At 61.0% G+C, this 22,471-nt stretch overlaps 1 protein-coding gene across 7 annotated transcripts in view; it reads left to right on the top strand.

Annotated features, from left to right (window-relative positions):
- RAI1 (retinoic acid induced 1) overlaps positions 1-22,471 on the top strand; it is a 75,145-nt gene that overhangs the window by 27,636 nt on the left and 25,038 nt on the right. For 3 of the 7 annotated variants that reach the window (XM_083799565.1, XM_083799568.1, XM_083799567.1), the window contains one exon: positions 6,010-6,090. The exons of 1 other annotated variant lie outside the window; for it this stretch is intronic. The gene's annotated coding sequence lies outside the window, so the exon portion shown is untranslated. Of the gene's footprint in view, positions 1-613; positions 5,099-6,009; positions 6,091-22,471 lie in introns of those variants that run through there. 3 more of the 7 variants (XM_083799563.1, XM_083799564.1, XM_083799566.1) reach the window with 3 other exon arrangements.

Below are 22,471 nucleotides of genomic sequence, written 5' to 3'. Positions count from 1 at the left end.
GCTGCGCACGTGCGTGTGCGTGCACGCGCGTGAAAGCCTCCGTCCCCGCCGGTGAGCGCTGCCGAGCACCAGCTGGGCTCTCCTCGGAAGAGCTGCGGTGCTCAGAAACGCTTGTTTTTCCCAAAACGGGGAGAGCAGGGTGATCCCCTGGGACGAATCTAGAAATAGCGAGGCCAGGCCGGGCTTTGCAACGCTTGAACACGAGCAGCAGAGCCAGGTGGCTGCCGGTTGCAGGAGCCCTGCTAAGAGCGCCGAGTCCGGATTGTTCCCCACGGATGCTGACACCTCCGCCCCTCCATCACGGCCAGAAAAAACCCAACCCTTGAAAAGCATTTTCTGCAACATCCCGGCTGTGCCAACGTCGCAGGAACCAGGACCCCTCCAACCCGCAGCCGTGGGGCCGGGATTTAGCGGGGTGCCACGCGCTGGGATGCTCGTCGCTCCTTTAGGGGGGAACTGGGCTCGTTTGCGGGGTTTTTTTTGGCATGGCGCCTTCTCCCAAATGCCGCCGGGGAGGAGCCGTGGAGAGCACAGATGTGCATCCCGAGCATACCGCAACAAGGTTCCTGATTTAAGGGCTGTGATTAACCTCTTTCCGACGGTTGCTAACCAGGTGCAGGATCGTAACGGGAAGAGGAGGAAGCTCAGCGAAAGCAGCCAGCTTTCCCCCGTCACCTGGAGCTGCACATGGATGCCATTTTCTGCCTGGAAATTTGAGTTGAGGATTCGTGAAGGGCGCAAAGGCACCCCTGTGTGTAGCCGTGCTGCCCCGTAGCTGCTTTCCGGAGCCCGTCTCCTCCTTCCCAGCTCGGGATCCTGCAGACGAGGCATCGCCGCGGCTCGAATATGGCACGAGGCTGGGGGGCACCCAGCTTGGGCTGTGCGTGCAGGGGAGCCAAAGGGAAATGGGACAGAAAATCAGCCCGATTCCCCCTCGCTTGGGCAACATCCGCCGGGCAGGCAGGGTACCCAGGGCTCCTGCCCGCAGCTTTCTGCAGGACCTTGCTCTTTCAGGGGTACGGGGAGGAGAGGAGCAGTTTTCTGTGGTTAGGCATTAAAAGCGGGCGCGTTGCGGCTTGTGTTTCGTCGTCAAAGGTCAAACTGTCCTCAAAGGTTAAACCCGGAGCTGGCAAACTGGCTAATTTTTAGGAGACCTGGCACACTGAGACATTCAGGGCACACATTCAGGGCATGGTGTTGCTCGCACTGCTTTCAGCTCCTCTGCCCCGGTGCCGTCTTCCCGGCTCCGTTTTTGTGTGCACCACCAGCGCCATATTTCACCCTTTCCCCCCAAAATACCGCCCTGGCATCACATTTGGGTTTAGGTCCCCTTCAAAGCTGGCCGCTGGCCGGCCAAATCCTGTGCTGTTTCTCCCAGGGAACCTGCACAGGTGGGTGGGTGCTGCAGAGCTGGAGTCAGCCTCTGCGTGATGCTGGGGGGGGCTCAGCACCGCCTGTCCCCCCACGAGTGGCACATCCATGTCAGCTCGCACAGCACCTGAAGTCTGCCCCCCATTTTTAGGACATGCAAAGCGGTCAGAGCAGGGGGAGCCCGGCTCCTCCTCCCCTCGCCACCTCCCCAGCTCCTCCCCGCAGCCAAGACCTGGATTTTCCGCTGGGTCTCCCCGGGCAGGGAGCGGTGGTTGTTGTGCTCCCAACACTTCGCAGAGTCAAGAGCTGTCGAGGCCCTCGGAGCAGGGCAAGAGCAAGGAGAAAACGGGCCAGGGGAAAGGCAAAGAGGGCAACCGCCACGGTGGCGAGGCTACGGGCTTGGGAAATGGGAGGAGACAGGGAAATTTATTAAAAACAATTAATAGCTGCTACAACCAAGGGCTTAAACTGAAACCAAAGCCTTAGGGAAAGAGGAAATGAAGTGGCTTCAGATTGTTATTTTATTGCTTAATATATTTTTTTAAATATGATATGTTAAATGCAAATAAGCATTCTTACAGAGCAGGAGAGGGAGGGAATGGAAGACATGCCGGGAAAAGTGAGTGGGATCTAGGTTTTGCATCGTTCGCTGAATTACTGGCAGGTCTTTTGTAACATCTGTTAAAAATAAAACAAACATTCATTTCCATTTCTCGCTGCCTGAGATGGCTTCTGCAAAAAATTTCAACCTGTCCAGGAATTTGTCTTGAATGTTGCCCTCCCTCTCCTCACGCCTCCTCTTCTCCAGGGGAGATTTCCTTCCTGCACTTCCCAGGGGCTCCATTAGCCCCACATTAAAGCCTTTTTACTTTGCTCTAAAACTCTCCATCGAAGTAAAAGGAATTCTAATAAACCGCTGGGAAGACTCGGCTATTCACTCTTTCCATGGAAACACGGCGCTGCCTCGGAGCAGAGCTCCTCTCCACGGAGCCTGGGTCACGGCGGGAGGAGGCCGAGGAGGGATGGAGAGATGGTTTCCATTATAAGAGACCTTTTGAGGGAAATAATCGCCGCTCTCCCACCACGGAAAGCCTTCGAGATGAGGGGTTTCGGCACGCCGAGGGAGCACGACGGTGTTGGAGGGGTCGTGGCGTGCAGCAGCGATGTGCTAGGCACCCAGAAACTCATTAAAACACCAGAGGAGCAGAAAGCCGAGCTCACGATTCCTCTCCCAACAGAAGGGACAAGCTTGGGGGCGGATGAAGCTGCTGGGAGGTTTGGGATGGGGACACGGGGACAACGAGGGGATGGCATGGCTGGGGGGACACTGGCAAATTTGGTGGCTCCTTGCCTAGGGCGATGCTGCTGCACACTGGTGAACGTCGTGGCAGTGCGGGCACCAGGACAATGTGTTTTTCGAGGCCCCAAAAGCCTGAGTGTAATGGGGGCAGCTCGGGAGGGAGGGAAAAGGGTCTCATGGCTTCATCCCAAGCACCAGGCAGTGCCAGTGTGCGGAGCAAGGTGCCGTTGCACCCCTGGGTGACCACGATATGATGGAGCTGGAGCATCCTTGTAGGCGCAACTGTCCCGAGAGCTACCACGCTGCCAGATGAAGGTTTTTTTTTTTCGAAACGCCGGGAAGCTCATTAGAAATAGCCCGAAGGGCGAAGTTAGGAGATGGAAATCCATCGGATCCGCTCGGAGCTGGTGCGTGGCACTGGGTGAGAGCTGGAGGAGGGGACGCGGGGTCCCCGCGCACCAGGAGCCAAGAGCAGGGGGCGCAGGGCGCAGTCCCAGCACCGGGTGGTGGGGACCAAGAGCTGGCTGCAGGGGCTCGGATGGTGGAGAGCAACCAAACGCATCCCACATGGAAACCACGGAGCTGCGGGGCCAGCGGAGCCCAGCAGGGCCAGGGCTGGGACTCATTTTTCCCACCGGGAGGAGGAGGAGGAGCGGGAGGAAGCCTTATCTTTGTAGGTCGCCGTGGCGAGACACCGCCGGAGCCGGAGCGCCTTTGTTTTAGCAGCTCCAGAAATGACACGGCAATGAGTCATTTTTTTTTAGCCCCCCCGGCAGGGGGGTTGCTTCCAGGGAAGCCTCCGACTTTTCTCGGCAAGGTGAGCCCTGCCCTCCGCGCGTGCGGGCGGGCGCCGGGGAGAGGCTTTTCCGCGCCGCTCCGTGCCGGCTCTGCAGGGCGAGATTTGCTCCTCGGAGGCAGGCGCCAGGTGCGAGGGGCACGAGGGCCGTACCCGGCGCTCACGGCACGGGCTTTGTGCCGGATTTTGCCAAAAAGAAACTTTCCCTTCGGCACAGCCACGCAGCGGCATCCTCCAGGAGCTCGGAGGGTTTAACGAGCGGCATTAATTGCTCTGGTAGGCGATGGTCGGGCGCGGCGGGGTCAGGCCGAGGCAGACGCAGCGTGTCACGCGCGCGAACGGGGACGACGCTGGCACCGCCACCTCGGAAGGGCTGAGAAATCCCCAAATCGGCCTTTGTGAAACCGTCCGTCGCAGCCGCGGAGCTCCAGAGCCGCCGGAAAAAATCACAGCGTGTAGCGCACGAAGCGTTCGGTGGCGATTTCATTTGCATACGGGGCTCGCGGGGGCTTACGGTTTCCACCTTACTCCTTGACACGGCGAAGCCAGGGTTTCAGAAACACGAGGCTGAGATTTTCCCAAAACCACGGGATCCCAGGAGCCGGGGATTTCAAACGCGACCGGGCTGCACCGGCTCGCCGAATTGGCGGGACTGTGGTGTACAACTTCCAAGTCCTTCGGTCTCCTCTCCATCCCACAGGAGCAGCCGGGGCTGCTGCCTGTTGGGTACATCCCGCCCCGGCTTTTTTACTGGGTTGTACTGGGTTGTACTGGGTTTTACTGGGCGGGCAGGGTTGCGGTTGCAGCCCACAGTGCCGAATGGTGGCGGTGCAATTCCCTGTGATGGCTTTGGGGTTGGTGGTTCTGGGGATAAGCACCCAGCCCCCGGAGAGCCCTGAGGTCCCAGCTCGCGTTCCCGTCCTGCGGAGAGGCGCGCGTGGGCAGGCCGGGGTGGCCTCGAGCACGCTGTGGGGTTTGAGCTTCGGGGCTGGGGCTGGGGAGACGAGAGCAAGCGGTCTGCTTCGTCAGCCGCAGGGTCCCCTTAGGAGGATTTCGGTCTATTTTGCAGCTTGATCCACGGTATCTCGAGTAATTAACAGGGAAAAGAGAGGGCCTGGTATCCATCCTTCAAGAGCAAGGGGTTGAACGGGAAGGCAGCACCTTGGAAGCGGATCAAATAGCTCTCCAGCCCCCCGCGTGCCGCGCTGCGCTATCAAGGTGAACGGCTGTGCCTCAATTAGAGCGGCGCAGCCCGGAGCAGGGCTGAGCGTTTGCACCCTTTTAGCCAAAGCAGGAGCACGCGGGGCTGCACCCCGGGGTGCTGGGGCCACCCACGCCGTGCTTACCCCCCACCTGGGGTCCGTCCCCCCTCCTCGCCTCCGCTCCGGGTTTTATTTCCCCTTTGGCAAATAAAGCGGCGTGCGGGGAAGGACGGCTCTTTGTTACGCTCTCCCTTTCCTCCCCAGCCTGAAAGCACCCCAAAAAAAGCAATCCTGCCCAGCGACGAGCTGCCGCCGACCCCAAATCGGCCGGGCAGCGCGCACCTAAATCCCCGCAGATGCGCGGCGCCGGCAGCCTGTATTTTTCCTGTCGGTCGGCTGCAGCTGGCTGTGCCGCGCCGAGAGCTGCAGGTGCGATTTGTTCATTTGCCTCCACCCCCCGCGCTGCCTCCAGCCCCCCCCTCTCCTTTTCTCCCCATCCCCGCTGCCGTGCGAGCCCACCTAACCCAGCATCGCCCCGCTGCGGGGCCGGGGAGAAGGGGGGGGGACACGTAGGGGAAGCGGGGGGGGTTTAATCTGATCCTGCGAGGCTGGAAGAGGAAAAAAATCAAAACTATAAAGGAGGCAGCAGCCTCCTCCTTTTCGCTCTCCCCCGCTCCAGAGGATTAAGCCTACAAAAAAAAAAAAAAAAAAGAGGGGAAAAAAAAAAAAAAATGTCTGCAGCTTTCTGTTGACCCTGCATGATGGCATTTTTGCGCTCTGTGTGCTGCCTCTGCTGATTGCTATTCCTGGCACAAACACACACACGCACACGCACACACACGCGCACACAGACCCAGCGCAGCTCGCACGGGCACGGCAAGCCGGCGACCCGCTCCAAAAAAAAAAAATAAAATAATAATAATAATAATAAAAAAAAAAAAATCCCCCGAACCCAAACAAACCCCTCGGCGTCCCTGGCCACCCTGCCCGCCGCCGGCCGCGTCTCTGCGGGGCCAGCCAGCGGCACGGTGGCCGCTCGCCCTCTCCTCCACCCCACTTCTCACCTCGTCCCTAGCTCCACCGAGCACTTTCTCCTGTCTGCTGGAGCCGCCCGCAGCCAGAGCCCTCCACCACTCCTACCGCTGGCATTACATTTTCAGGCTGGATGCTATAGGGCCGTTTCTAATTACCTTATATCCCCTAGTGGTCTATGAATAATGGTTAGTGAAGGAGCTCAGAAGGGCTGCTGAGAAGGGAAGCGAAAAAAAAAAAAAAAAAGGAAAAAAAAAAAAAGAGGAAAAAAAGAGAATTGTGCTATTTCTCACATTTTTTTTTCTAAGGATCTAATCTGGCTACTGTGTTCTGGAAGAGGAGGAGAGAGAGACAGCAGGAGAGAGAGGAGAGAGCAAGGAACATCGCAGGTATTGTTGCAAGCTACATCTTTGTGCTTTTTGCCTTTTTCTGTCTTTTTATCGAAGCTGCAGCAGGATTGGAGGCGGGGGGGGGGGGTGTTGCGCGGACGGGGCTTTCTCCGGGGTTTATTTTTCCCTTGTGCAACTCGTGTGCCGCGGCGACCGAATGGATGCACGGCGCTGGCACCGCGGAGTTTGCGGGGGGGGGGGGTGTCCGTGTGCGTGTGTGTGTCCTGCCCGCGGCGCCCGCAGGGGAGGGGGCTGCTTTGCTTCGCTGGAAGTAATAAAGAAATCTGCAACCGGTCCAGAAACCCCACTGACTTGCCGATGGATGGGTGTCGGAACAAAGCTAGGGGGCTGAGGCTCGGGATGTTCGTGCCTCTGCGCGGGGAGGAGACGGGTGCGTTTTGCTCGTCCTGCCTCCGACTTCTCCTGAAGTTAAAATAAAAACCGGGCAGGGGGGAGGCTTTGAGGGGAGGGGGGGCTGCTTTTCCTGCGGGAGCTGGCGGCGTGCACGCCGCTAGACTTCCAAAAGTTGCGGTGCCACCGCGGCCAGGCGCCTGCCTGCCCCCGCCGCTGTCTGCACGTGAGAACTCGATCTATTTTCTTTCTTCCCTTCGGTGGGCAGCGGGCTGGCGGGGCAGGAGCAGTGGGGTCTAGCAGACAGGCGAGCGATCACGGGGCTCGCACATCTGGTTGTGCGTTCGGAAAGCCCCGCAGCGGGACTTCCACGTCCCCTCCCGCTCCCTTTCTCCCACGGCAAATTTATACCGAAATCGTCCGCCGACATTAATAAACAAACAAACCAGCCAAGGGCTGACAAGCCCGGCGAGGGGGGGCTCGCTTCTCCGAACCGGAGCGTGCCGGTGAGGGGGGAGGTTGGGGGGGGGCATGTGCGCTTTTGTTTTAAATACCGAAATGGCAATGATTGAAAACATATGAATAGGATGCAATGCAGAGCGTGTGTGTTGCAGGGGGCGGGGGGAGCTGGAAAACTGCTTATACGACAGAAGCGGAGCTTGAATGACTGTGTCGTAGATGAAAGCCGAGGGGTCTGTCCCTCGCCCGCTCGCCGGCTGCGTGTGTGCGTGCGTCTGCGGGCTGGGGTGGGAGGGGGGGGTGAGGCTTGAGAAGGCGAAGAAATGATCCTGCGAGCGTGCCACCCGCGGGGGGGAAAAACCCGGGGCGAAGCGCGTGGTTATAGCCGGGGGAAGTTTGCTTTAATGGAGCCGGCTGAGCGTACGGGAAAAGAATAAAACGAGATGAAAATGCGCCCGTGCGTGCGCGTGGGGGGGGGGAGACGGGGGGCGCGTGGGGACGGGGAGAGCAAGAGGGTGCTGGCATCTCCCGGCCACCCGAAGGCGTCGGCGGTGCTGGTGGGGTCGGGGAGGTAGCGGAGCGTGGCCGGGGGGTTCTCCGGGAGGGCGTTTATTTGTGCGGAAACGGGGATGGAGATGGAGATGGAGATGGAAGCGACCTCCCGGGGAGCGCTGCGGTCCCCGGGGAGAGGCTCCGGACCCGCGCCGGGGGTGCCCTTCGGTGGCTGCCCTTCGGTGGCTGCCCTTCGGTGGCTGCCCTTCGGTGGCTGCCCTTCGCTGCTCGCCCTGCGTGGCCTCGCTTTTGTGTTTGTTTGCATCCGAGGGGGAGAAGGGAGCCGGGGGGGGGGGGGGGTGGTGGCGAAGGCGGGGAGAAGCCGTGAGGGCGGAGAGCCGATTTAAATTGGACTTAATGGATTCCCAGGGCAGCTCTTTTAGATGAAAGTCAAAATAAGAGCCAAAGTGAATCTCGGCAGACCTGTCTGTTGCATTAGAGATGCAGCCTTCCTCTCCCTCCCTCCCTTTTTTCTTTAAAAGAGAGGGGAAAAAAAAAAAGTGTTAGCCGCACAGAAGACAGAGTTTCTCGTTCCTATAATGAGAGCTCTAATTGAAGAACTTACGGCCTCTTGGGAGAGCCTTTACTGATCGCTGCTTTTGTTATTCGTGCCGCACGCTGTTTTCTTGCTTTGGGGGGGCCGGCATGCGGCTGGCTGCGCCGGGGCTGGGTGCGATGCCGTCCCCCTGTCACCCCCCCATGGCTCTGGGCAGGTAAGGACCCCTGGCCCCCCCCCATGCCGGGCTCCCCAGGGTGGGCTCGGTGGCTGCTGACGGATGCGCTGTGCCCAAGGAAGCGATGAGACCCCCCCGGAGCCGGCGTGGGGGGAGCGCTGCAGCCTGGCTGCGGGTGGCTGTCGTCTGCGCAGGACCCCCGGGCTGCGGGACGGATCCTGCTGGGGCCTGAGGCAATAGCGGGGAGCCCCGGGGGGGTTAGGGCTCGGGGGGGTGGGTTGTGAGCCTGCTTCGTGCAGAGGGAGCGATGCGTGGCCCATGGGGACCCGAGGGTGCTGTCTGCAGCCCCAGTGTCGCCCGGAGGGGACAGGCGTCGTGCCAAAGCCGCGCGGCCCCTCTGCACGCCCGGGGTGCCAGGTGGGAGAGGTGAGAGTCCCCCCCTCCTCCTGCCGTTTCCACCGCCCAGCAATTTGGGATGGGGACGGGCTGGGGGCCCTGCAGATGGGGCTGCCCCGTGATGGGGTCTCATCACCCCCCGCTCCCTGTGCTGGGTCCCGTTGGGTGGCAGCTTCTTCGTGACCGCAGGGCGGTGGGGGCTGTCCCCAGGTTTTAGCGGAAAGCTGCTGGGGACAGGTCCTTGCTGCCCCCCTGTCCCCCTCCCAGGCCTGGAAACCTTTTGCAGCTGTGTTGGGATTTCCATGGAGGAAAAGGAGAGCGCTGGGGATGCTCTGTGGCGGGGGACACGCGGGGAGGCCAAGCAGTTCCCCTGGGCAGCTGATCTCCCCAGGAGCCGTGCGCTGCCCCTGGCAGCGATGCACCAGGAGCTGCAGGCTCTCCGTCATCAGTCCCAGTCCTCCCATCGCCAGGTGTCGACACCAACAGCTTTAATTTCAGGCCTCTGGTTCCGTTGCGTCGCACTTAGCGGTGATCCCGAGATGCCACCGGGCTTTGCAACACCCTCCTTGGGCAGGTCACCGTCCCCATTTTGCAATGGGGTGGCTGGCCAAGCAAGGGACAGGGGGATGGGGGGCCCGAGGTGGCATCCAACCTTCAGCGGAGGACCTGGGAGGGCACCTGGAGCTGCTGCTTTGCCCGTCTTTGCCAGGAAAGCCCCTGCTCCGGTCCCTCCATGCCCTCGGTGCCAACAGCAGCGGATGCGCCCGGTCTTTCTGCAGCTTTTGCCCGAGCAAGTCCCATCCATTAATTCCGAGCCCGCGCGGTGCCAGGGCCAAAACCTGCTCCGGTGCCAGAGCTCCGATTGCTTTTGATGACTTTGGAGGTTTACCAGCGTGTGCGGGCAGGGAGCTCGGTGCCTGTGGCTGCTGTCCCCGTCCTTGCCTCGCCGAGTGACCTCGGCTGGCCCAGACACCTCTCGCCCTCCCGAGACGGGCACTGCGATGCGGCGATCGTCCCGGGCACCTTCCTTTTGGGCAGGCAGACCCCCGCTGTCATGGCTCACGGCTTCTCCTCCAGCCCAGCATCCGAGATCCGGGCTGAGGCTGGAAAAGCTGCCGGTGGCTCGAGAGCGTCTCACTGGAGGAGGGAGCAGGGGGGGCTCCTTTCTGGATTTGGGAGATCACCGAGCTCCAGCAGCTGGAGCAGCGCGCTCCCGCTCCCCCTGCAAGGCAGCGTGAGCAGCCACGGGCAGTGGATATCTTGACACCCCGTCAATCCGAGCCTTTTACAGCAGCAGTCTCTGAAGGCTGGCACTCTGCTGCACATAAGAAAACAAGTGAGAAGAGGGGGGGGGAGGCGAGAGCAAGCCTTCGCAGCCGACAATCGATAATTGTAGTGTCAGTCACCGCCTGTGAAGTTCCTGCATCGCACTTGCACTTGGAAGGGGGGGAGCAATGGGGGGGGGGGGGGGGCTCTGCCCCGGCCCCCGCGCAGCCGCCGCGGGCTGGGGAGCAATTGCAGGGGGCGAGAGCCTGGCCCCGAGCAGCGCGCGGGAGCCTCCCGCTGCATTACTCACCGCTTGATGTAGCTTGAACCTTTCAACTCCCTCCCCTTGGGGATGGAGCGGGATGGGCAGGAGGTGTCGACAGAGCAGGGAGAAATGCTCCGCGGCCTTTGGTTTGAGGGATTTTTATTTTTTTTTTTCACCCCCCGCCTCTTCCTTTTTATTTTTTCCCTTTTTTTTTTTTTTTTTTTTTTCCCCTTCCTTTTCCCACCCCTCTCCGTGTGCGTTTTGGGGGAGGAGGTCTAGTGTTCTCCAAAAAAAAAAAAAAAAAAAAAAAACCAGAAAGAAATCCTTAAAAAACAAAACCAAAACAACAAAAAAACACTAAGCCAGCTCCCCCTCATGTGCCTTAGCAAAAGGCAAGGCATAAGATCAAGGAATTCTTCCTTTTGTGCAGCTCTCAAGACCAAAGATCCGCTGGTGAAAAGGGGAGGCTCAGAGTACCAGGCACACACAAGTCTTAAAGGAGTCTTCCCTTTTGTCTCCAAGGCGATCAGCCGGTGAAGGGATCCACCAAGTAATTAAAAATTGCGCTGTCTTGATTGAGTTATTCCTGCTCGCATCCCCACCTGCCTATCAAAAGGCTGGGAAGGGCAGAAGGAAATTCCTGCTTCCTTCCAGACCCACCAGACACCGCCTCGCTCGCGTTTTATCCCAGGCAGCGAAGGAAATAAAAACGGGAACGGCTGGCGCGGTACCCACCGAGATCCCTCCCGAAGGATGCGTCCCTCTCCTGCGCTAACTTAGCGCAGTTAAGTGGCCATCGTTGGACTGTTTGGGAGGAGAACGAACAGATTTACGTCGCAGGAACGGGCCAAATTGTGGTCGTAACTCCGTGAAGTTGATGGAGAGCCGTCGGAGATTAATTTGGCCCAAAGTCTTGCTCCGGCCCTGTGGGGAATTCGCTGGATCCCTGCCTTGGTTGAAACCAGAGGCGTTCGGATGGGTTCGTTGCGGCTGCATTACACCCAGGTGGTGGATCAGAGCAAAAAATCACCACTGGTTGTATCCCCGGTGCCAAAGCACCGTAAATACGCGTAGATCTGTCAAGTCGTTCACGATTTCTATCACATTTACCACTGAGAACATTTCAGCGGGGTAGATTTATCTGCAGGGGCCGTGCAGCAGGCTCTGCGTGTACTTTGCCAAAGAGGCTTGAGCTCTGTCCTGGCGTCCTGATGCAGGGAAGCCTTTCTCCCCTTCCCCGGGGCATTTACGGGATTTCCACCCAAACGGAGCCCACGCTAGAAGTGCAAAGCCAAGCCTGGCCAGTGCAAGCCTGGCTGCACGGCTCCGGCTTGTTTTGGGGGGGAACGTCCTTGGTAAATCCCTTTGAGGCCGATCCGGGGTTCGGTTTGTTGCCTTGCAGTCAGACCTTGCTTCCTCCTCTTCATTGTCATCTCCTCTTAGTCACCGCTCGATGCCTCACCAGGGGACACCGCTCCTGCCGCATTTACGGCAGCGACGAAAATTTGCACTCAGGGCTCGTGCTGCGGTGGGGAGGGACATTTAGTGTCAGGGAGCCTCTGCCCATTCCCAGTCTTCGCCAACGTGCAGGTTTTGTGGAGGGCAGGTCGGGCACCGCACGTGTCCTGTGTGCCGGGGACGCTCCCTGGCATCCCCGGGTCCCGTCCAAGCTGGGCCACCTCGGCTCCCATCACCCAGGCTCCCAGGTGGAGAGGGTGAATGGAAATGAGGTGCTAAATGCAGGAGGAAAGGCTAATTTAAAATGTCTGTGGCCGCTGGCTGGCGAGCACACGGGCACCCCGTGGTCTGTCCCCCGGCTTGCTGCGAGGCACGGCCGTCCCCATGTGCCGCGTCCTTCGTGCCTAAACCCCAGCACTCTGTACCAGCGTGTCCTTCGCCATGACCAGTGCTAGAGGATCTACAGCTCCTGCTAATACCGCCACCTTTCACCAGCCCGGCGACTGTATTCTCCGGAGGAGAGCGTAGTCCTATCATAGCATGTCCTTCACCGTGACTGCTGCTGCGCGAGCGGCGCGGCGCGGGGCTCTAATACCCTGTAATTCACTGTGACTGCTGTGGCAGGACCTGCGCCGCGGTGCGCTGCGGCACGGCTCCGCTGCCTTCGCCTCCTGCCTCGCCTGCTCGCTGCCTGGCCCCGCAGCCGGGGCTGGGACACGGGGCACGGGTGGCAGCGGCAGCGGTGACGGGGACGTCGGAGCCGCTCCGAGGGTGCCGAGCCCCCGGCCACGTCCTGTCTCCGGCGTCACCCCCGGGGTGAGGTCCCAAAGGGGACGGGGGCACGGGGATGGAGCGGCCCCACGGCAGGCGGCTGGCACGGGGTGCAGCCCGGTAGGAGCGCACCGGGGTGAGAAGCGGCCCTGAGATGAGAGAAAGGCACGGTTCCTGCGGGTGGCTCTCCGGCGGCGTAATAAATGTCAAAAGCCCTGCGCACACAAAGGAGAAGGGGACATTTGGCTACCGAGAGCGTTTGTTCCAGGAGCTGATTTACTTTGAAGACTTAAAGCGTTCTCTGATGCTTCCCTCTCCGCTGGTTAACCCTGTTACTTTGCCAGTTAAATAGAAATGCAGCCGTCGTCAATAAAGCCCTTCTGGAGGCTCGGCTGTATAAATTTGCCGAGCCTTTCTCTTCCCAAGCACTTCCGAGCAGAGGTGCTGTGCCGGGCACTGCGCCCGCTTCTTCCCAGCCGGCTCAGCCTCTCCTCGGCAGCAGGTCCCAGTCCCCGCAGCTTTTATAACGGGTTGAACTGGGAGTCCCACAAGGGACAAGGGCTGAAGGCGTGACGTTGTTTGGAAAGCCCAGGGTTGGCATTTCTGCTTTGACACCCCTGCAGGCCGGGAGTGCCGCTGCTGGTTTTGCATCAGCTGGGTAAAAACCGAATTTGGCTCTTTGGCTCTCCTCCCCCCCCTCTCCCTGCTGCTTCCCCCAGCAGCGCGTGCTACGTATCTGCAAGCAGCCCTGAGGAGAGCAGGGATCATTAGCTGGAAGGATCAGATGAGATAGTTTCTTAAAAGGATTGTCTGATTTCTCTATTGATCAGCCTGATTTAAAAGGGGGAGCTGGGTCAGGGGGCATAAATTATCATTGAAGGAGGGGTGAAGGCCTCGGAGGCTGCGCTGCACTTAGCTGCAGTGCTGAGGAATGTGTCTAGCTGGAGGGACACGAAGAGCTGAGCGCCGTGGCTGCCGGCCAATTCAGGTCTCCTCCACGCCGAGCTGGGAATCGAGTCAAGGGAAGCGCACCGAAACTCGCCCGGAGCCTCGCCGCCGCTTCCCGCAGCGTGGCAGCCCCTCAGCAAGCACCGGGCTCGTGTGGATGTGGGACGAGGGGGCTGAACGCGTGGTTCACCCCGCTTTCCGTCCAGGTTGTGGCCCTGCTGGGGTCCCCCGGGGGCTCCGGGCGCCGCAGACCTGTCCCCGTGTGGTGGTGGCGGCTGCGGGCTCCCTGTGTGGTCTCCAGCAAGATGCTGAGCCCCGGGAGGTTCCTGCCTCCGCGTCTGCAGCACGAGGTTAATCTGCAGCCTGAGGTTGCTGCTTTCCTCTCTTGTGATCGCTGCCCGGGGCTCCTGCGGCTCCTGCCTCGGGGGTCACGGGGCTCCCAGCCCTCGCCTTTGTCCCCGCTCCAGCCTCAGGCTTAGGGGAAGAGGAGCGTGGGGACCTGCAGGGGACGTGCCCCCGTCCCCGTTGGTCACACAGGATAAAACCGCTGGGTCTCTGCGGTGCTGGCACAGATCACCACGAAGGGTGGCTCCCGTTCGGGGGGCACCAAGCCCGCCACCCCAGCTCGTTACGCAGTTAATCCTTGCAGCACGCGCTGAGCTCCTTGGGCAGCCGGTGCTGCCGGAGCGTAATTACTATTCACTCAAGGTACGGCTACCGGAGCACATGATAGCACAAGCAGATTACCGCCGAGCTGCTGGGCAGCGGCGTGTTTGTGTCTGTCTGGGTGTGGGGAGCACCCGTTTCCCCAGCACCTCCGCCCGCTGAGCACCCCCTGCGCTGGGCTCAGCACCCGCCAGGCCGTGCTTCCTGCTGCTCTGTGCCCGGGGGGCATTTGGGCTGGAGCAGGGGGGGCTCGAGGCCAGGGGTGCTGCACGTGGGGTGGGAACCGCTGCCCTTCGAGGTGCATACAGCCTCAGGCCCCTGCTTTCATCATCGGTGATGGTGGAGCCTGCTGTGCATCGGCCGGCATCTGTCTCTGCTTAGGGTTCGCATTTGCATCTCGGGCTGTGCTGGCCGGGGCTGGACCAGGGGGACGTGCAGTGGGGTCGTGCCTCGGATTTGGGGCTACCCCAGCCGTTACGGGCTGGCTGACGAAGAGGAACACTTGTGGGATGCTGCGGCCTCCCCGAAAGGGCTTTGTGCCCCTTACAACCCCACTGAGGTCTGTTCCTGTTGAGCCTCGCTCCCCTTTTATTTCTGCCTGCGCCACAATAAAACGACACAAGAAATGGGGTGGCTGGGCCGTTAGCGGGGTAAATCAAAGCAGAGCTGGGGGCGGGGGGAGCCTGAGGTGCCCCCCACGGGCCCGTGGGCTCGGGCCCCGTGTCAGTGGCCACCAGCAAGCGGCCGCTGGCCGGCATTATCCTGAAAATGTCACCGGGATGCCAGCCCGCCGCTCCGCGCCAGGACGCGGCGGGAGGCGATGACTCGGCTTGCTGGCATTGGCTACCATTTTAGAGGAAATGTGGAGCGGCGGGTAATTATTTCTCCTTCTTAATTGAAATTTCAGCCTCAGTGGTTTGCTAGAACGTGCGGGAGAAGGAGCACAGGCGAGCGTGACACACGCGGCGGGCTTGCCACGGGCCGAGGGGGAGAGCGGGCACAGGGAGCCCGCGGGCTGGCAAAGCATCGCGCGGGGACCGGCACCACGGGGAGGGGATTTCCACAGCCACCCCGCATCCCCCTCCTGCCCCTCCGTTTGCAACAGGAAAAGAACCCTAAAAATGCAGCGGTTTTAATGGTTTTTTTTTTGGGGGGGGGTGTTTGCTTTATTGTTTCTTTATTCCTCTATTTTGCTTGGGATGGAGGGCCAATTAAATGAAATTACGCGCTGCAGTCTGGCACCCCGCGCCGGCTCGGAGCAATCAGGTGTAACGCAGCATGGCTGATGAGAGCCAATCAAGATGTATAAATGAGGTGTTGACATTCAAACAGCAGGTACCCGCGCCGCCGAGCGCCAGCCGCCCTCGCTGGCTGTCGGGACCGCGCGACGGAGCCAGGCGTGGGGCTGCGGCACGCAGCACGAGGGCCGCGGCCTGGCGGGGCACCCGGGCTCCTCTCTCCAGCTCCGGATCCTTTCTTACGAAGCAGGGCAGTGGGAGCAGGGGGCTGGGTGCCCGCAGACCCCCGTGCCCGGTGCCACCACGTCCCCGCATCCCACCGGATCGTTGGCACCGCTCCTGGGGTCGCTTTGGGGAAACTGAGGCACGGAGCAGGATGGGGGCTCTCAGGTCGGCAGTGCACGCCTGGCTCTACGGGGAGAGTGAAAGGTTAGGGGTGCCGAGGGGATTTTGCGGGGTTGGTGGGGTTGGAGGACAGGAGGAGGGTTTTGGGGGCCACGGGGCTGCCGGTGCAGGACGCGGGGCGAGCGCGGGGCCGGTGCCGCTGCACCGAGCGGATCGAAGGCGCTCGGGGGCCGTCCGGGGAGGAGAAAGCAGCTCCGTGGCGATCAACCTCATCAGCATTTCCTGTCTCACGATGGAGAAATGGCATGTGGTGAGAGGCTCTAAAAATAGGCTCAGCAAACTTTTAACCGCATTTGCAGATGTTAAAGGTAAAACCGGAGCGAGCCGGCGAGAAAACACGCCCTGGCCGTGCCTCGGCAGCGTTCACCCAGGGCCATCCGCGGTGGGAAGCAGCCGCCCCCGGGGGGGGGGGACAGCGGGGCCGAGCCGCCGTCTGGCCGCCCCGCTCTGCTCTGCGTCCCCGTTAGGCGCGCTGGGGAAGGCATTAGGAGCAGGAGCACGTAGAGGCAGGCTCTGTCTAACAGCGCTGCCGGCTGACCCTGATTTGTAGCAGGGCTGAGCGCGGAGGCTCGCTGTAGCGTTACAGCTCTTCCTGTGGTAATCGCCGGCACGCGGTCACACGCACGGCGCTGCCGGCGGCGCGGGGAGGGGACGGGGGAGCAAAGGAGAAGCGGCTGCGGCACGAGGGGTGAGGGTGCCGCTTGGAGGGGGCACGCCGGGACGCACGCTGCCGCGGCGCGAGCAGCGTGGGCACCGGTGCTGCTCGGCCTGTCCCCATCCCTGTGTCACCCCAGTGTCCCCGCAGAGTCATTTGGGGACAGCGGCCGGGAGTGCCAGCTCTGCTCCCAGCTGACGTTGGGGAGCTTGCCGTGTGTTCACCAGGACAAGGTGACAAACGGCGGGGGGGTGCCAACCTGCGCCCGTCGGCACGGTGGTGACGGCGAGGTCCCCGTGCGCCATCCCAGGGCCGCGGCCGTCTCCACGCGTTCGTCCCTGGGGACCTGCGCAGGGAAAAGCCCTGGGTGGAGACGCAAAGCCCGAGCACGGAGCCAGGCTCTGGCACTGCCGACCGTGCCCGTGGCGGGCTGTCGAGGCGCGCTTTGCCCTGGCGAGATGGAGCCAGGAGCTCTGCCACCGCCCCCCCACTGCCGCGCTCGTGGGCGCGCCGTGGGCACCGCTGTGCTTGGGAACCTGCTAGGTTGGCCTGGACCCTGGGAACGATGAGAGACCAGGAGGGAGAAACATGAAAGGGAAGAAAATGAGATTCCTCGGGTTACCTTAGTGACCCAGCTTCTGTGTCTCGCTGTCCGACATTGCCTCTCATTACCTGCCCTCCTGCCCGTAATTAGTGCATCGTTGTGGCTGGGCTTGGGGTGACGGATTGGGGGAGCCTTCACCAGCTTTTACCTGCAGCCCTGGAGGGGATAAACCGCCCGTCAGAGTTTTATTTGGCTTAAAAAATTAAAAACCGACCCTCAAGCAGGCGCAAGCTAGGTGGCTGTCTCGCAGCCGGGGTGCCGGGGGCAGCGCTGGTCCCCAGGGGGCTCCGCTCGGTGCTCCTGCAGCAGCGGGGGGCAGGCGGCCAGGGCAGGGTCAGTTTTTTGGCAAAAGGCTTCACCTCACCGGGCGGAATAACAGCGGGGAGCGGGAGGGGGCCAGGGCAGGCAGACAAGGAAATCCGTTTTATCAGACGCCGCATATTTTATGAAAGCACATTTCAGCTCTTCAGCCTTGGAAAGCTTTTCATACCCTTTAATTTTCTAATAAAAAGGAATTACGTTTGCTGAAAAGCCAGTAACAAGATTCACTGTCATTGTCTTTTGTACAGACCATAATTCCTGTCTTGGGCGCCTGCCTGCAGCCCGGGTGTGTGGCCCGAGGTGTGGGCCCTGCGGGAGCTCCCCGGGGTGCTGGGGGCGAAGGGGCACATCCACCTGCCCAGCGTGCTCCGAGCTCGCACACGTGCCAGGCTTCACGCCGGCTGGACGGGAGCGGGGTTGGGTGCTCAGCACCGCTGGACATCGCCCATCTGCCCCAAACCCGCCGGCACCCCAACCTACAGCACCATTCCCCACCCTGGCAAAGCATTTTGCGATGCTTGCACAGGATCGGGATTTGGGAGGGTGCCAGGGGATGGGTTCAGGGGGGAACGGTGCTCACTGCACCCCATACAGCAGCAGGACCCGCTGCTGCACCGTCCTGATGGCCTCGCGCCGCCAGGCACTGCGGGTTCCCCATCCCCATCAGGGAGGAGCGCAGCGGGTCCCGCGCCACCCCACGCACCGCATCTCCGATTCGGGGTTTTATTGCAGGTGATTTATGTTTTTCCCGATGGGGAAGCGTTGCGGCGCCGGCCGGCACTGATCCATGCTTTGTGCGTGGGTAGGGAATCTGCGTGTGTAGGGAGGGGAACGTTCGTCACACGCTGCCTGCATCACACGGGCTGAGGCTGGAGCGGCGACCGCCCGGCACCCCGTGGGATCTCCACGGTGCCTCCAGCAGAGCCCAGGTGTGCAGGAGCCACCAGCTCCCGTGCCCTGGCCCTGCAGGGACGTCCCTCCCCAGCACTGTTTGATGCAGGGGGGCCGTCCCCATCCCGTCCCCCACAGGTCCCCAAAACCTCAGAAGAGCCGGTGGCAGCCCAGGAGCTCTGCGGCGCGGCCTCGCTTCCTCCAGCTCCTCTTTTGGAGGCTGCAGCCTCTTGAACCAAGCAGCAAAATGGGGAATTTGTTGCTAAATTAGTACTTGAGAGCGGTGCAATGCCCAGGCTGGGAAAACGGATGGTTTCTGAGGGAGACTTTTTAAGGTCTTTGGGATGGACGGCCCAGGTCGCGCTTACGCAAAAGTCAGAGCAAGCAGATGTCTCTGCGGCCACCGAGGCCAGCAAACGAGCTTGCACGGAGGCTCAGCCCGGTGATCCTGGCGGTTCCCATCCTTCCCAGGCTGGGTGCCAGCCCTGCACCTCCCGCAGGCTTTTATCCCCCTTGCAGGGTGCAGGGCCCGGCATGCAGCCCCCGGCGGCGCGGCGCGCCCAGGTGGGGAGGAGGCGGCGGGCAGCGTGCTGCGCCGGCCGGCCCCGCTCCGTCAATGCCCCATTCACAGCCACCATCAAAGGGCGTTTGTGCGGGGAGACGGGGGATTCATTACTCACTCCTCACCATTTGTTCGGCTGCTGCTCGGAAAGGAAAAGCAGAAAACGCTCGAGCCGGCCCTGTTGGGAGGCAGACGCGCTGCAGCGGGGCCGGGGATGGCACCGAGGGACACCAAGCCCCCGGCGCATCCCGGCCACGCTGGCGGCGGTGGGAGCGCTCCGCGGGCTCTCTTGCTGCTCGATGCCCTCCCGGTGCTCTGACCGTGGCCGTGCCGGTGCCGTGCGAGCCCCCGGCGCGCTGCCACGTGGCGCTGGAGCCGCGATGGTGCTGCCGCCGGCGCTGCTGCTCCCTCCGCGATGCTCATTTGAAGTTCCAGCTCGCAGGCTGGGTTCGCGCAGGGGGGGATGCAGAACCAGCCCGCAAACAGAAATAAATATCTTTCGCTCCCCCCCCCCCCCATCCATTTCTCATTTCCATTCTTACTTCCCAGCTGGTTTTGAGGGGGGTTCGGGTTTTCAAAGCTTTCCGTAAACGTGTGTAACAATAGGAAGCGTTGCCTTTTAGCCTGCGGCCGGCACAGTTTTAAATGAGGTCCCAGGTAGTCATGGTTACCTCTCCTCTTCAGTAAGAGATGACTTTTATTTCCTGCCTTTTGTATTTGCACATCTCAGATATACATTCTCCCAAACCATAATTGGTATTCACAGATAGACGGGGCCGCGGGAGCACGCCACCGGGAGAGGGGACGAGCCAGATGGACACGGGCGGCAAGGTCTCCGAGTCCCCAGACGTCAGGAAATCTTCATTTCCCCTCGTTTTTCCTCCCCGGGAAGGGCAGGGGGGGCAGACCTACCTGCCTGCCTGCTGCCCCGGGGCTCATCCTGATCCCACCTCCCTCGCGCTATCCCACGTCGGGGGTGCTGCCCGGCACCGTTGGGTTCCTCCCATCCCCATCCACGGGGCTGCGGGGGTCCTGCCCGTGCCGGGGGGCTCTGTCCCCCCCTCCTGCCCTTTTATTTTTGGGGTGGCGGGAGGGAACGCGGAGCTGCAGGAGCGTGCTCCAGCAGCGGGCACGGCGCGTGTGCGAGGGAGGGAGACGCGCTCGGCGGTGATTGATGAAAGATCATAGCCTCATTCCACAGGATCATTGCTCAGAGTGTGGGCAAAGCTGCGCGTCCCAGGGGGACCATCGCCGGGATGCGTGCGAGCCTGTGTTTCAGGGCAGAGGGGATGGAAAGCCACATATTTCATGCCTCTTTTTTTTTTTTTTCCCTCCCCTTTCTCTCTAAAGCACCAGGAAAACAAAAAACCCGAGCTGTCTAATCAGAGACAAGCAGATTCCACCCACTTCCTTGGAAAACTTGCATTTGCTAGGAAATCATCTAGCTGCATTTACAGCAAGCAGAGTGCCCCAGCGGTAGCTCGTGCCTTTCTGGCAGGATGATAACCAGTGCTGAACAATTACTGCGATGTAACGGTAGCAGCAGACATATTGGCTTTTCTCAGCCAGCAGGAAAGAATTTGCAAAACTAAGCAGGCGGCTGGAGCAGCTCGCGCTCGCAGCTCTGGGTGCGCGGTGCCGGGGATTCGCAGCTCACCATATTTGCTGGTGGCAGCATATCAGTGACTCGCACGCCGCATGCACCTGGGCTCCTATTTACATTTTTTGCAGGGGAAGGGCCCAGCTCTGCTCCCTGGAAAATGCCTCCGGTTGGCAGCTTCCCCGCTCCCCTCGCACGCACGCAGCCCTCCAGGTGTGCGCGCGCTCGGCCGGTGGGGAGAAGCTGTTTGCCTTCTTTTTTTTTTTTTTTTTTTTCTTCCCCTTTTCCTAATGAGAAAAATGTGTTCTTGTCAAGGAGGTTGTCCTTAAAAAATACAGGGCTGGGAAGAAAGGCGGCCGGCTCCATGACATTTACCTCTGCGGGGCTGTGTTTGATGTGCAGCGCCCGGGAGCCTGCCCCGTGCCAGCCTGGCTTCCCGGAGCAGCGCGGGGAGAAGAAGGATGAGTGCCGGTGCTCCCAGCACAGAAACCACCGTGGGCACAGCCCCAAATTCCTCCTCGGGGCAAAGCTCATTTGCTGGCTTTGACTCCTGCCCAATTCCCCTCTCGGGTGGGGATGTGGGGGATCGCTGGAGCGACTCCCGTCGTGCAAGGGCTTTGATCCTTCCTGGGCAAAACTCTCCCCGGCTGCAGGTCTTGCAAGCACCCTTGGCGCCTGAGCGCAGGAGAGGTGGAGAAGTCACTTCTCCATCCTCACCGCAGGTTTTGGCCAGATTGGGTTTGGAGCTGGGGCCTGCTCACATTCCCCGCTTCTGCGTGCTCGCAGCAATCCCCTTCCCATCCGGAGCATTTCTGCGAGCGGTGCTCCGAGGCGGAGAAGTGGCAGGGTTTGGGCGAGGATTCGCACCCTGCTCCGCGTGGGCAAGCCGGGGCTGGAGCCAAAGCCCCGGGGCAGCAGCGTGCCCGGCGGACCCGTGGCTGGAGCATCCCCAGCACCTCCGCGCGGGGCAAGGCCAGCCGGGCAGAGCCGTGCCCGGGCTGCGCTCACCGGCCCCGCTCGGGATGCAAACTGCACATCAGTTGCACCAGCAGCTGATGGAGACTCCAGTATATTAGCAGCATTAATTAAGTTACAAAAATTATGCATGTTATCAGTTATGAGACGACCTTTCATAAACTCAGTTATTAAAGCAATAAAGCATGACCCGCTGGTCCTAACCAGTTTAATGGCTGGCTAAGAGTGCGGTTTTTCACATAATACTTTTAGCAGGTCATTAGCTGAGCAATAAGATAACATGGAGAGCCTAAGTGATGCGCTTGAGCAGCAGCAGAGATGGACACGCGCTCGATGGGGGGGGACGGGGGCTGGGGTCACCCGTCCTCCCGCGCCGCTTGCCAGGCGGGACCGGTGCCGATGCGCTCGGAGGCTGCGGTTTGTGCTTGGGGAGGGCGACCCACGGCTGCTGCCGGGGCTGTGCAGTGCCAAAATCCCGGCATCGTGGCCAAACCCATCCCTGGGGCTGCTCCGGGGCGGTTACGGGGTGGTGTTGGTCCTTTTGGAGCCCCGATATTGCTGCCGAAGTACTCTGTGTCAAAGGGACATTGGGCGTCACGATGTGGCCACCCCAGAGCTCCTGGCTGTGGCTGCTGGATGATAAGAGACCCTTAGGGTTAGGATGAGTGGTGGAGCCTGGTTTCCCCTGATCTTATTTGATGAATGGTGCTGGTCTCACCGGGCTGAAATCCCCCCTTTTGGGGATGCCCAGCATGGTCCCTGTGTCCCCGCCGTGGCACTGCAGCACCCGCTGGAGACACGCCACGTGTCCGGGGCCACCAGGAGACAGCCACCGAGCCCAGGCCACCAGGTCCTGCCCCCTCCACGTGCCGTCGCTGTCACCGAGCGCGTCCTGGCCGGGTGCGGTGCCCGTCCTACCCGCAGCCACAGCACGGCACCTGGAGAGCCGCTGCGCACCGCCAGCCCCCCCAGCGCCCCCAGAGCGCCTTTCCCTGTCCCCATCAGACGTTTCCAAGCACTGACCCTCTCCATAAACAAAGGAGAGGGAGAGGGAGGGTGGTTGGCATGTTAATATACTCTCCCCCCCTCTTTTCCTCCCTTCATCCCTCTGGGAAAGGCCTTTGCAGATATAAGCAAACCTTGATTAAAAGCTGCCTGACAGGCAACGGCAGCAGCAAGCAGCAGGCAAGGAAGCTCTCCAAGTCCAAAGGGAGCTGCTTCTGCTGCTGCCGCTGCTGCCTCCATTCTCAGATGTCCCTGATCCTTTAATCAATCACAGCCGCGGAAGAGAAGAGCAAACACACATGCTGAGGCAGAGGTATGT

Source organism: Anser anser (genome assembly GCF_964211835.1).
Source record: "Anser anser genome assembly, chromosome: 15".
In the NCBI taxonomy this organism is placed as follows: Eukaryota; Metazoa; Chordata; class Aves; order Anseriformes; family Anatidae; genus Anser; species Anser anser.
The sequence above is the reverse complement of the archived record's forward strand: the minus strand, read 5'-3'. Positions and strand labels throughout refer to the sequence as shown.